Source organism: Triticum dicoccoides, chromosome 3B (assembly GCF_002162155.2).
Source record: "Triticum dicoccoides isolate Atlit2015 ecotype Zavitan chromosome 3B, WEW_v2.0, whole genome shotgun sequence".
NCBI classification, from domain to species: Eukaryota; Viridiplantae; Streptophyta; class Magnoliopsida; order Poales; family Poaceae; genus Triticum; species Triticum dicoccoides.
In genome coordinates, this window is record NC_041385.1 from 320,578,148 (window position 1) to 320,590,395 (window position 12,248).

Below are 12,248 nucleotides of genomic sequence, written 5' to 3' on the forward strand. Positions count from 1 at the left end.
GGAAAGACTTGTGATATGACCACTCACTATAGTCATGAATTACTGGTGCTCCGACTGGGGTGATGCCCCCCTTCCATTCCGCGCTCTAATCTGGTGCATGACACATCGACCCGGATGCTAGCTCTCCCACATGTCGGAGTAGTAAGAAGGAGCAAAGAATGATGCGGTATATACTAGTACTATACTACTCCCTCCATTCCTATATATAAGTCTTTGGAGAGATTTCACTATGGACCACATACGGAGAAAAATGAGTGAATCTACACATAAAATGCATCGATATACATTCGTATGTGGTCCACAGTGAAATATCTACAAAGACTTATATTTAGGAATGGAGTGAGTACTACTCAGGTCGGAGGAGTGCGAACCACGGCAGCCTAGTGAACCAGCAGTGCGAACCACGGTAGCCCAGTGAACCAGCAGTAGAAAATAATGTGGTGATATGGCCATAAAAAACAATGTGCTACGGTCCACACTGTAGCATGTACAGTAACACTCCTCTTTGTTTGGATCCCTGAGTTAGAGCTAGTTTGGGTTGAAATAGCCTCAAATTATCGACACAAGAGGGGTTAGTTTGAGCTAGTTTGCTCTAACCCAGCTAAAAACACTAGCCTAGTGGAGAGGTTCTAATTGGGTTAGTTATCCTTGGGCCCACTAAAAGAGAACTAAAAAAATCTCACCTGCCCGCACCAGATCGCTCGCCCCCTCTCGCATGACTCCTCCCTGTTCCCCATAGGGCCGCCTGCCCAAGCGCCGCTCGCCCTCTCTCTCCTCCGGCCACCCTCTCCTTCCGGCCTCCGCCACCCTACTAAGTCCGCCCTCTCCCTCCGGCCTTCGAAGGTCGCCCCGCTCCCCCTTCACCAGTCATTTTTCTCCCTCTGTAGTGCGCGGCGGCGGCACATCTACCAGGGAGGTCGCGAGAGGGGTGAGTTTGTTCATTCCTTCTCTGTCTCACGGCCATATCATTTATCTTGCTTGCTCTAGCTCTAATATTGATTTGGAAAAGTAGATCCTGATCAAACTTGCTATAGATTTGTAGTGCACGCATGGAATTGTTTGATGCTGCTTAAGGAGGTAATAAATCTTTCTAGAGGCCCAAAGATTCATGTCACCTTTCTAGGCATTTCAATTTTAGGCTTGCATTATTTATAGAGGCCCAACGATTCAGTTCACCTTTCTAGGTATTTCCATTTCAGGCTTGCATTATTTCTAGAGGCCCAAAGATTCAGTTCACCTTTCTAGGTATTTCAATTTCAGGCTTGCATTATTTCTAGAGGCCCAAAGATTTAGTTCACCTTTCGAGGTATTTCAGTTTCAGGCTTGCATTATTTGTAGAGGCCCAAAGATTCAGTTCACCTTTCTGGGTATTTCAGTTTCAGGCTTCCATTATATCTAGAGGCCAAAGATTCAGTTCACCTTTCTAGGTATTTTAGTTTCAGGCTTGCATTATTTCTAGAGGCCCAAAGATTCAGTTCACCTTTCTAGGTATTTCAGTTATAGGCTTGCATTATTTCTAGAGGCCAGTGTCGGAGGGGTTCCCGGGGCTTGGGCACTACAGAGCCTTCCTCCAGAGCGATGATCGCAAGCTCCTCCGTCGGTGCGTGAGGGGCTCCGGGCTCCCTCCCAATCGTGAATGACTTTCGTGATGAGTTAGCTCATTCTTTCTTTCATGAAGTGTTTTTTTATTTTGTGAAGCTTGATTGACGACTTGTATGTTTAACTGGGATATCTCATTTGTATGGACAAGGTAAAAATTATGATTTGTATAGATGGTTCGTCTATGTCAATTGTGGGCGGGAGGAGGCCACAGAAGAGCCGGCCACACCAAGAGGGTGCTTGGATCCAAGGGACTTATTTTAGTCTGACTAAAAATAGGGTCCAAAGTAGTTAAATGATTGAGATAGAGCATTTATTGTCAATCTAACCCTGCCATCCATACACCTCTTTGGTTTAGAGTTAGTTCAGGGTTAGAATCTAACTCTAACCTCTAACTGAGTTAGAGTTCTCCTCGTCTCGGTTCATCGCCATCATACTTTCCCTATTCCTGTGTTTTCAGTATCCTGCGAATCAAAGAGGCCCATTTTTTGCGGGAAAAATCAAAGAGGCCCTTAGACTGGTTTAGGTCCGGTCATTCTTTATAAACGTGTTATGTCCAAAATTTAATGAACGTGCTCCGGTTTCCACGAAAATAATCCGGTTTCATGTAGTAATTCATTCATTTATTTATTCTTCTATGGGGGGTTTGCATGTAATTCGTGAGGTCTGAAATGTAAAGTACCCCGGCATATGCTCCGAGTCGTGCATGCACTACGACCCAGATGCTCTATGTCCCACATGTCGGCGAATGGGAGCACGTGGAAATAGCCTAGGAGTACATAAAGGAGGATAAATGCGTGAAAAAATATGTACTGTGAAGCATAGCCGCGGTTCGAAAAGGAGACCTAAAGTGATGTCAGCTATAGGTCGCACGCACCCAACTAGTGGTACTAGACATATGACTAATTTTTCCCTCAAAAAATGAGGCACGAGTGCTCAGTACTCCTATTCTATAAACACGAGTCCCATCTGACAACAGCGTCCGTGCTACAGCTAGCTCTCCTCCCTCGTTTCTCTCTTCTAATTTTAAACTCGGCCGACGCCCGGTGGGCGGGGTGGGTTTGCTCAACTGCGGCCCCACCTCACAGTGAAAACGTTACGAATGGAATAAAAATCCCATATACTCCCTCCGTTCATAAATATAAGCCTTTTTAGATACTAGTTCAAATTGAATACAACATACAGATGTATGTAGACATAGTTTAGAGTGTAGATTCGCTCATTTTGCTCCGTATGTAGTAGTCACTTGCTGGAATCTTTAGAAAGACTTATATTTGGGAACGGAGGGAGTACTATACTAATAAAACATTAAGGCTACAAGGCGATGCAGTGCTCGTTACAGGAGGCAAGAAGAAGAGATGCATCCATCGACGACGTCCACCTCCTCGACTCAGGGCGCCGGCCCACCGAACGGCGCCTAAGTAGCAGCGGCTTTCGTGGCCAGGTCGACGTGCTTCTGAATAATGGCGTCCGAAGATTCCATCCGCTGGAAGAAGGCCAACGTCTTCCTGTCCTCGCTTGCCTTGTAGCGGCCTATGTAGACGATTTCCTCATAGACGTGGATGTGGAGGTCGACGGTTTCTTGCATGGCGAGGCGCTGCACGGCGAGCGCGGCCTCGAGGTGCACATTCTTTGTCGCGACCTCCGGCACCTGCAAGGCCACTAGGGCTTGAAAGAGTTCGTCACCATGTAGGTCGATGATGGTGGCAGGCAATGAGGAGCCTGGGCACCGGGCTGGAGTAGTACGGCAAGGTCGTCCGCGCGCTTCCTGATGGCGGTGAAGTTGCGCATGGAGTTGACCATCATGTCGTCCATGCGAGAGGCGAAGCCGGCGTTGGTGTGGGCTACGATGCCTGCGGTCGCCAGCACCGTCTGGAAACGCCGCGCGGTGCGGGGCCACAGGCCGGCGCCTTGGATGATTTGGCACAGCCGACTGCCGCTCTCATCCATCGCCTCCATAGGTGCTTGTGGCTTCTGGTCACTTGGTCTTGGATTGGAGTGAGCAGTGTTGCGCAAAGACTTGGGAGTAGATGGATTGGAGTTGTGGGGTGCCTTTATTATATGAGAGTCCAAACTCTGTTGCATTCACATCGCGCTGGCTCTATTTTACTTCTCCAATTAATTCCCTCTGCATGTAATTGAGGATGCATCATTGACCGTTCAATGTCTCGGGAACCGCTACCCTCTTCCTCCTTGGCATTCAAGCACCTATGGACCCGTCGACGACGAGGTGCCTATGGTGACTTCGTAAATTTCAAGATGATAGTGTCGTGTGTGTGTGCGTTCATAGGGGTGAGTGTATGCGCGTGTATATGAGCGCTAGCGTCTGTACTATGTCAAAAAAATGTAAATGCGTGTCAAAAAGAGACTAGTCAGTATACTCAATATTGTGCACCTCGGAGAGGAAAATGATAGAACTAGTACGTATTTATTTACGATGCAGATTCACTCATTTTGCTCCATATGTACTCCGTCTCGGTGTAGTCTAGTCACTTGTTGAAATATCTAGAAGGGCAAATACTCCTTTCTGGTTTACAGGGCTATACTAGAAAGTAGTTGTACGTACTAGTACAATAGTGGGCTCACATAGCAATTTTGTCTCATGCAAGAGCCTGGCTATATGCGTGCTCCAATGTTCGCAACTGCAACGTTCGGTTTGCGCTTGGCTCTTCGCCTCTTCGAGAAGACGAACAATGATGTTACTACTACTGCTTCTACAGTGTCGAATCCACTGCTGCATGTCCGTCCACCACAAGCGGGACGGATAGCTTATTGTAGAAGTACTACTAAGCAAAAGCTTGTCCTCGTTTGCGAGCAACCGCGCGCATGGGCGAGGGAGAAGGCGTGTAGTAAAATCAAGCTTCTCCTCGTTATACGAGTTGACACGACACATCATAGCACTGGCCCTACATGCTTGCCTCTAAACTTGGCTGAAAGACCCGCAGTGTACAATATATTTGCTGCAACCTCTAACATTTACCCACCACAAATTAAAATATATGTGGCCGTATGCATCGTTCTGATGCAGAGGCCGGGGAGTCCCCCCTTTTCGAAAAAAACAAATTAAAATATACATTCCTGTCTTGACCAGATGAGCGTGCAAACTACAATCACCAGGGTGACAGGTACGGCCAGAAGACTATTTTTTTTAAAAAAAACTTTGAGACGGCCACATAGCATGGAGCCAACCCCAACGATTTTAAGCTTACAGGCACGGTACACGCTATCCTAGACTACTCTACACATGAAACTGCCACACTATGCTTGGCTATTCGCCTCTTTGGGAAGTAGAACAATGATGGGTACTACTGCACTGGAGGAGTACCACAGTATGCTTCTGGCCATTGTACACCGATTGAAATGCTGCATGTCCACCACGTGCGGGAGGGCGAGCGTGTAGTGAAAGCTTCTCCTAGTCTTGCCAGCCACCACGCTCATGGGCGAGGGAGGGACGCTCCTGCCTTTGCGTGTATGACAGGTGGGCCCGACAGGTGTGTGGACAACCTGTCATACACCCAAAGGCAGGTGCAGTTAAGTCCGCGAGGGAGAGGATAATCAAACTTCTGGTTGATGTACGAGTTGACGCGACACATCAAAGCACTGCACTCGATATATTTCAATAATTTGCGTTTACCGATGCATTAATTACAACGCATGCATGCATGCCGTGACTCTTCTTTTGATACTTGCATGTGTTGATTTAATGCATCTTGAAGTAGTACTCCCTCCGTTCCTAAGTCTTTGTAGCGATTCCATTATGAATTACATACGGATGTATATAGATGCATTTTAAGTGTGGATTCATTCATTTTGCTCCGTATGTAGTCCACCTAGTGAAATCTCTACAAAGACTTACATTTAGGAATGGAGGGAGTATAAAATATGTGACGGTAAAACTTTGTAATACCCCAGCCCAAGTCGAGAGATGGTTGTGCACAAGGAGGGCGAGATCATGCAGACCGAACAGGACCCGACGATGGAGCTCTCTAAGGTCTCGATGGACCTCACCGTGCTCCACTTCCCCTTGTGCCTCCACCCCTTGACGCCTCCAGCATATGAGGTTCGAATACACCTCATCCGTTCGGCTGATTGAGAAAGGTGCAGGTTTCTTGATTGATGTGTTGTTTGATTGATTTCTGCAGTGCAAGGGAGGGCACCTGGCTGCGTCGAGCGCCCCGGGAACCAGCGGCAGTGCCAGAAGTGCGAGTGCGGCCGTGGCTTCGACGTGCAGAACACGGCGGTGGACTCCGTCCTTTCGTCGGTGAGGGTGGAGTGTCCGCACGAAGGCTGTGGGCTCTACATCACTTACCACAAGCTCGCCGATCACCAGAGCATGTGTCTGCTCGCGCCCTGCAAATGCCCCGTGCCCGTCTGCGGCTACGAAGGCCCGCCGCCGGCGCTCTACCACCACATCAGCACCGCGCATCCCATGCCCATGCACAGGATCCAGTACGGCAAGGTGCTTCAGCTGCAAGTGCCACTATCGGAGCCACGACTCTTAATATTCGCGGAGGAGGACAGCTGCGCATTTTTCTTGGTCGGCGGTGTGCTCGACATCGGCGCGCCTATCGCCGTGTCGGTCGTCTGCATCAGAGCGGGGGCGTCCCCACTACCGCACTACTAGGCCAAGCTATGGGCGAACGGCCCGCCGGCGGATCCCAAAGGCACGACCGACGCCATCAAGGTGGAAATGGAGGTGGCAAGAAGCAAGGATCCCGGCAACGTAGACGTGCAGGAGCTGACCTTCTTGACAGTTCCGCCCAAGCTGCTGGCCGGGGCTAAGCTTGTGTCCCTCCACATTCAGATTGACAAGCTCACGTCCTAAATGTTTCTACAGAGCCTTCTGTTTATCTTAGTAATATGCTAATATAGGGATTACCTTGGTCTACTTTAGCTTAAGAAATGGTGGGTTTTGGTGGCGATGCAGCAATTACTTCGACATCAGATCAGTAATTTCCAACAGTCGAACTGATATTTTGTGTCTGTTGGATATAAATTTCCTTTGGGTAAGAAGTACTACTTGTCATCAAAATGGATAAAAGGAGATGTATGTAGACGTATTTTAGTTCTACATACGTCCCTTTTTATCCATTTTGATGACAAGCACTCCCTCCGTTCCACAATACATGCCTTCCATTTGTCAAAATATAGATGCATCTAGACATGTTTTAGTATATAGGTACATCCATGATAGAGCCAGTCGTATGGTTGAGAACACTACAATTCGTAGCTACAGATGTGTGTGTGACTCCCAGATGTAGAGGCCGGGGGTCATCATCCTCCTTTTCGAGAAAAAACAAACGCGTGTCTGAGAGGACGAGTGTGTGCGTGCACCTCTTCTCTTCCTATATAACGTACTACTGAACTCAGAGTACAAGTTTTTGTGGGTGGCACGATGGTGCATGCGAGAAGTCCCGAGAGATAGGTTTAACGCGTCTGAAAAAGGGACTAGCCTAGAGCTCGCCACGCGGCTATTCCTGTCGAACGCCCCATTAACCATAAGATATGTATACGACGGTGCCAGTTATTGCACGTACACAGCAGTACTCCCTCCTTTCCGGTTTATAGGGCTTAATTCAAAAATATCACCAACCAAGATGGTGAGTGGTGGAATATGTTTTGTAGTTTGCAAAAGCACCTAATTAATGCTCTTGTTTTTCTCAAAAAATTATGTTTATCAATGCATTAATTGCAATGCATGCATCCATAAAGTACATGCATTGGTCAATTTTCTCTTAATGCTTGCATGCAATGATTTAATACACCTTGGAATCTGAACATGTGTTGGGGAACAACCAAATTGAGCCTTATAAAATGGAAAAACTGAAATTTTGAGATAAGCCCTATAAAACCGGAAAGGAGGGAGTAGAAAAAGAAGTACTCCATCCGGGAATAGTGCTGCACTTTGAAACTGGAACCATCAATAAATTTTGAGCTTGCGTCTCGTCACATTCCAAATTGCTCCACGCTATATTGAATTGCAAACCTGTTGACACCGATCACAACCTAAACGGTTTCCCACTTAGGAGCGTATTAGTACCATGCTATATTGAATTCCAAACCTGTTCATACCGATCACAACCGAAACGGTTTCCCACTTAGGAGCATATTAGTACTCAGTTATAAATACTAGTATGCCAAGATGACTGCACATTCCTCCTCAACTCCTCATCCACAAAAACAAACAAGTCATTCATCATCCTTCCCTTGCGTCTGGCATGGCCAGCATGAGTTCTGGGTCGAGAGATTGCCACCAGGGAGCGGCGAGCATGGAAGCGGAAGCACAAGAGATGTCCCGCCTCGCCGCGAGAGCAGCCCACATGTCCCGGCGCGGAAGTAGTAGCACAGAGGTCCCGCCGTGCCGCCGAAGTAGCACGGAGGTCCCGCCGCGCCGTCGATGCAGCAGACTGGTCCGGCAGCGCCGCGGAACCAGCAGAGATGTCCTGCCGCGCCACGAATGCAGCAGAGATGTCCCGCCGTGCCCCGACAGCCTGGGAAAATTTCTCGTGGGCATGCGACGACTGTTACAGGCGCATGCATGCGATCGTCCATAGCCAGATGGATCAGATCTCCGGTTGGGCGAGGTTGTAGGACGACGTGAAAGCCTCGTTTGAATAGGCTACCGGCATCATCCGGCAACTAAGGGAGAGCAATGAGAGGCTCCGGGCCGAGCGCGACCTGCTGAGGGAGAAGATCGTCCGAAGTGCAGACCAGCAGGAGGAGACCAGTGCCTTGTTGAAGAGGACCGCCGTCATCGTCAATAAACTTATGGACGAGAATGACATGCTCCGCAACAAGCGCCAAAGGCTGGTGGAGGAATCCATGGATGTTCTCAAGCAGCGTCTTGAGGACACAAAAGAGGTCATCGCCGCTCGCCGCGGAGACTAGCTCTCGCGGCCTGCAGCAACGCATCAAGAAAGTAGAGATCAGCGAGCCAGATCCTTGTCTTCCTTCTTCTTTTGCCCTTGTGTATTTCGAGCGTAGCCGCATGTGGATTTTTTAATTATCTTTCTAATTATGTAAGACAATTAATCGTCCTTATCTTTCTATGGAAGATCAATGTTGCGAGGCTGGAATGAAGAAAACACTTGTTGTGGCGACCCTGGCATTGCTGTTGTTCTAGTTGCTGCTGGGCTTCCTATAGTTTCCTGGTTTCTTTTGATGTAATAATCGGTTTAGGATGTGGATTTTGTCGTCAGTTGTGAAATGTTGGGTTCTAGCGCGGATGTTTGGCCTTTGTTGTCCTCTTGGGATGTTGCGATTTCAATCTAGTAGCTTTTAGCCCTTCATGTTAGGCTGAAGTTGTGCTGAACTTCTTGTGAATTGTGGTGGTTTTCAGTAATGAAAATCGGAAGGGGCAAGCCCTTCTTTGATCAAAAAAATTAATCGTCCTTATATATTCATCAGTCTTGCTATAAGTCACAATAGATGCTATATAGGTCCGTCGGATCTTACATCAGGATCCGTGCTTTCAGATTTTCTTTTTTCTCTCTTAAATCTCAGTTGAGTGAGACATAGCCACGCCATTAAACAGAGGCTCGGGCGCCATTAATGGATACCTTTGGAGAGAGGTGGACGGCAGATGGAGGTCAAAGGGCTCTCCTCCCGATAAGCACGTGTAGGGGTCTGATCGCACGCCTATCGTACTCAAATAGCTACACTGCACAGCGCCTCCTAGCTAATAAAAAATGGGAACGCGTGGCAGAACGTAAATGGTACTAGTAAGTAGAACACCCACGGTTTCAATAATACTTGTGTTTCCGATTGTAACGTGACAACACTTGTTCCAAAATGACTTTGTTGATTGTTAATGTGTGCGCCTTCACAAATCGGACTGCAAATTTAGCATAGCATGTTGGTGCCATGTCATGGCACCAAGCCAAGTTTCATTATTTTGATGCATGTTTTGGATTTACAGGAATTAAAAAACTAAGTTTCCCAATGTTTCCAACCCAGCCACGACGCCCAGAATTTTGAATTTCATTCCCATTTCTTGCATGGAACCTAGAAATTTACCCGAGGACACACATGTGATTTTTCAACCAACTTTGGTGCACTGGAACATGTGCTTGTATTTCAAATTTGAATTATGCACACAAAGGTGACACGTTCCCTCCCAGAACCACGAGCCTTCTTGAGAGAAGCTCCGATTTGCAAGAAGCTTATACCAAAATTTGTTCCTATTCATCCAATTTTTTTACCATGGCATGGTACTACCATGACATGACACCATGCCAACTTTCATGATTTTAAAACAAAGTTTCTTAATGTTCTCCACCAAGCCACGATGCCCAGATGTTTGAATCTTATTCTCATTTTTTGCATGGGACCTACTCCCTCCTTCCATCTATATAGGGCCTAATGTGTTTTTCAAGACAACCTTTGACTATTGACAAGATTTATAGCACATGAGATGTATACTATGAAAATAATATTATTGGAAGCTCCTTTGACATCCAAATTTGAAGGTATGCTTTGCGTAAGTTGCATGTCATATATTATTGCTCTAACGTTTGGTCAAAGTTAGCCTCGAAAAATGCATTAGGACCTATATAGATTGAAGGAGGGAGTAGAAATTCACCCGAGGACACAAATGTGATTTTTCAACCAACTTTGGTGCACGGGAGCATGTGCTTGTAGTTCAAATTTGAATTATGCACATTAAATGACCAAAAACTCAATTAATGTGTAAATAAGGACAAATGAAGCCGGAATAATTCCAAAATTTAACAGGGAACTCATGTAGTTCTATGTTGCCTTTGTAAATAAACTCAAGGGGGACAACGTATATCATTTCACACTCGAAGGTGGCACGCTCCCTCTCAGAACCATGAGCCTTCTTGCGAGAAGCTTCGGTTTGCAAGAAGCTTGTACCAAAATCTGTTCCTATTCGGCCATTTTTTTTAACACAACATGGTAGTACCATGACATGACATCCATGCCAACTTTCATGATTTTCAGACGTGTTTTGGATCTACAAGATTTTAAAACCAAGTTTCTCAATGTTCTCGGCCGAGCCATGATGCCCATATGTTTTAATTTTATTCTCATTTCTTGCATGGGACCTAGAAATTCACTCGAGGACACAAATGTGGTTTTTCAACCAACTTTGGTGCACGAGAGCATGTGCTTGTAGTTCAAATTTGACTTATGCACATTAAATGACCAGAAACTCAATTAATGTATAAAAAACGACAAACGAACTCGGAATAATTCCAAAATTTAACAGGGCACTAATGTAGTTCTATGTTGCCTTTGTTAAGGAACTCAAGGGGGGTAGCGTATATCGTTTCACACTCAAAGGTGGCACGTTCCCTCTTAGAACCACGAGCTTCCAAATCGGCCCAATTTTTTACCACAACATGTTAGTGCCATGACATGACACCATGCCAAGTTTCATGATTTCCAGCCGAGTTTTGGATTTACATGAATTTAAAATCTAAGTTTCTCGATGTTCTCGGTAGAGTCATGACGCCCAGATGTTTGAATTTCATTCTCATTTCTTCCATGGGACCTAAAAATTCAACCAAGGACACACATGTGATTTTTCAACCCACTTTGGTGCACCGGAGCATGTGCATGCAATTCATATTTAGATTATGCACATTAAAAGTACAGAAACTCAAATAATGTATAAAAAGGCCAAATGAACCCGAAATAATTCCAAAACTTAACAGGGCTCTTATATAGTTCTATGTTGCCTCTGTAAATAAAATTAGGGGGGAGGCAGCGTATATCATTTCACACACAAAGGTGACACGTTCCCTCTCGGAACCACGAGGCTTGTTGAGAGAATCTCCGGTTTTGCAAGAGGCTTATACCAAAACTTGTCCCAATTCAACCAAAAATTATACGTATGAAAATAGGGTTTAGATTATCCCGAAAATCTCGCTACCTAGACCAATAATGTACTATGATTTGAATTCAACATAAAATGGATACAAATATTTGAATTGGAGAGCGTATGGTACATGTAGTTCATAGTGAAATATGATTACTGCTATATGCATGTATTTTTGTTACCAACATAATATTTAAATTATTGTATTACTTGACAACAATCGTATTCAAATAAGGAAAATTGATTCAAATTTAGTCCATATGGTAGACGACAATATATATGTTGACATGGTGGAGTAAAATGTTCATATATGATGGAAGATCAAAATGTACGACTACACCAATTATAAACCGCAAGGTCACCTAATGATATATTCGAATTCAACATAACGTGGATTCAAAAATTGAAATTCGAGATCATGGCATCTGTAATCATATAAAAAGGGACATTACTCTTTCTTTGGTGGGAATAGATTTGTTTTTTGTTGTTGTTGAGGGAAGTGCGAATCGATTTGGTACTGTGCAGGGTAATCTTGTTCTCCCGATTTTTTTTTACATTTTTATTGTAGTTTTTCAATGGCATCTATAGCAATAATAGTAAAAGGGGACATGACTCTCTTGTGTCTTGTATGAATTGTTTTCTTTTACACGTTAAGTTTGTTCTGCCGAACAAGGAATCCGCACCTTGTTATCCCGAAATTTTCAAGCTCGAGTATCTTTTGTCTCACCTTCTTTGAAACTCCCGCTTCTTCAACCCGCGTCGCGCCTTGTTATCCCGAAATTTGGATGCGCGCGAGAACTCCCTCCTC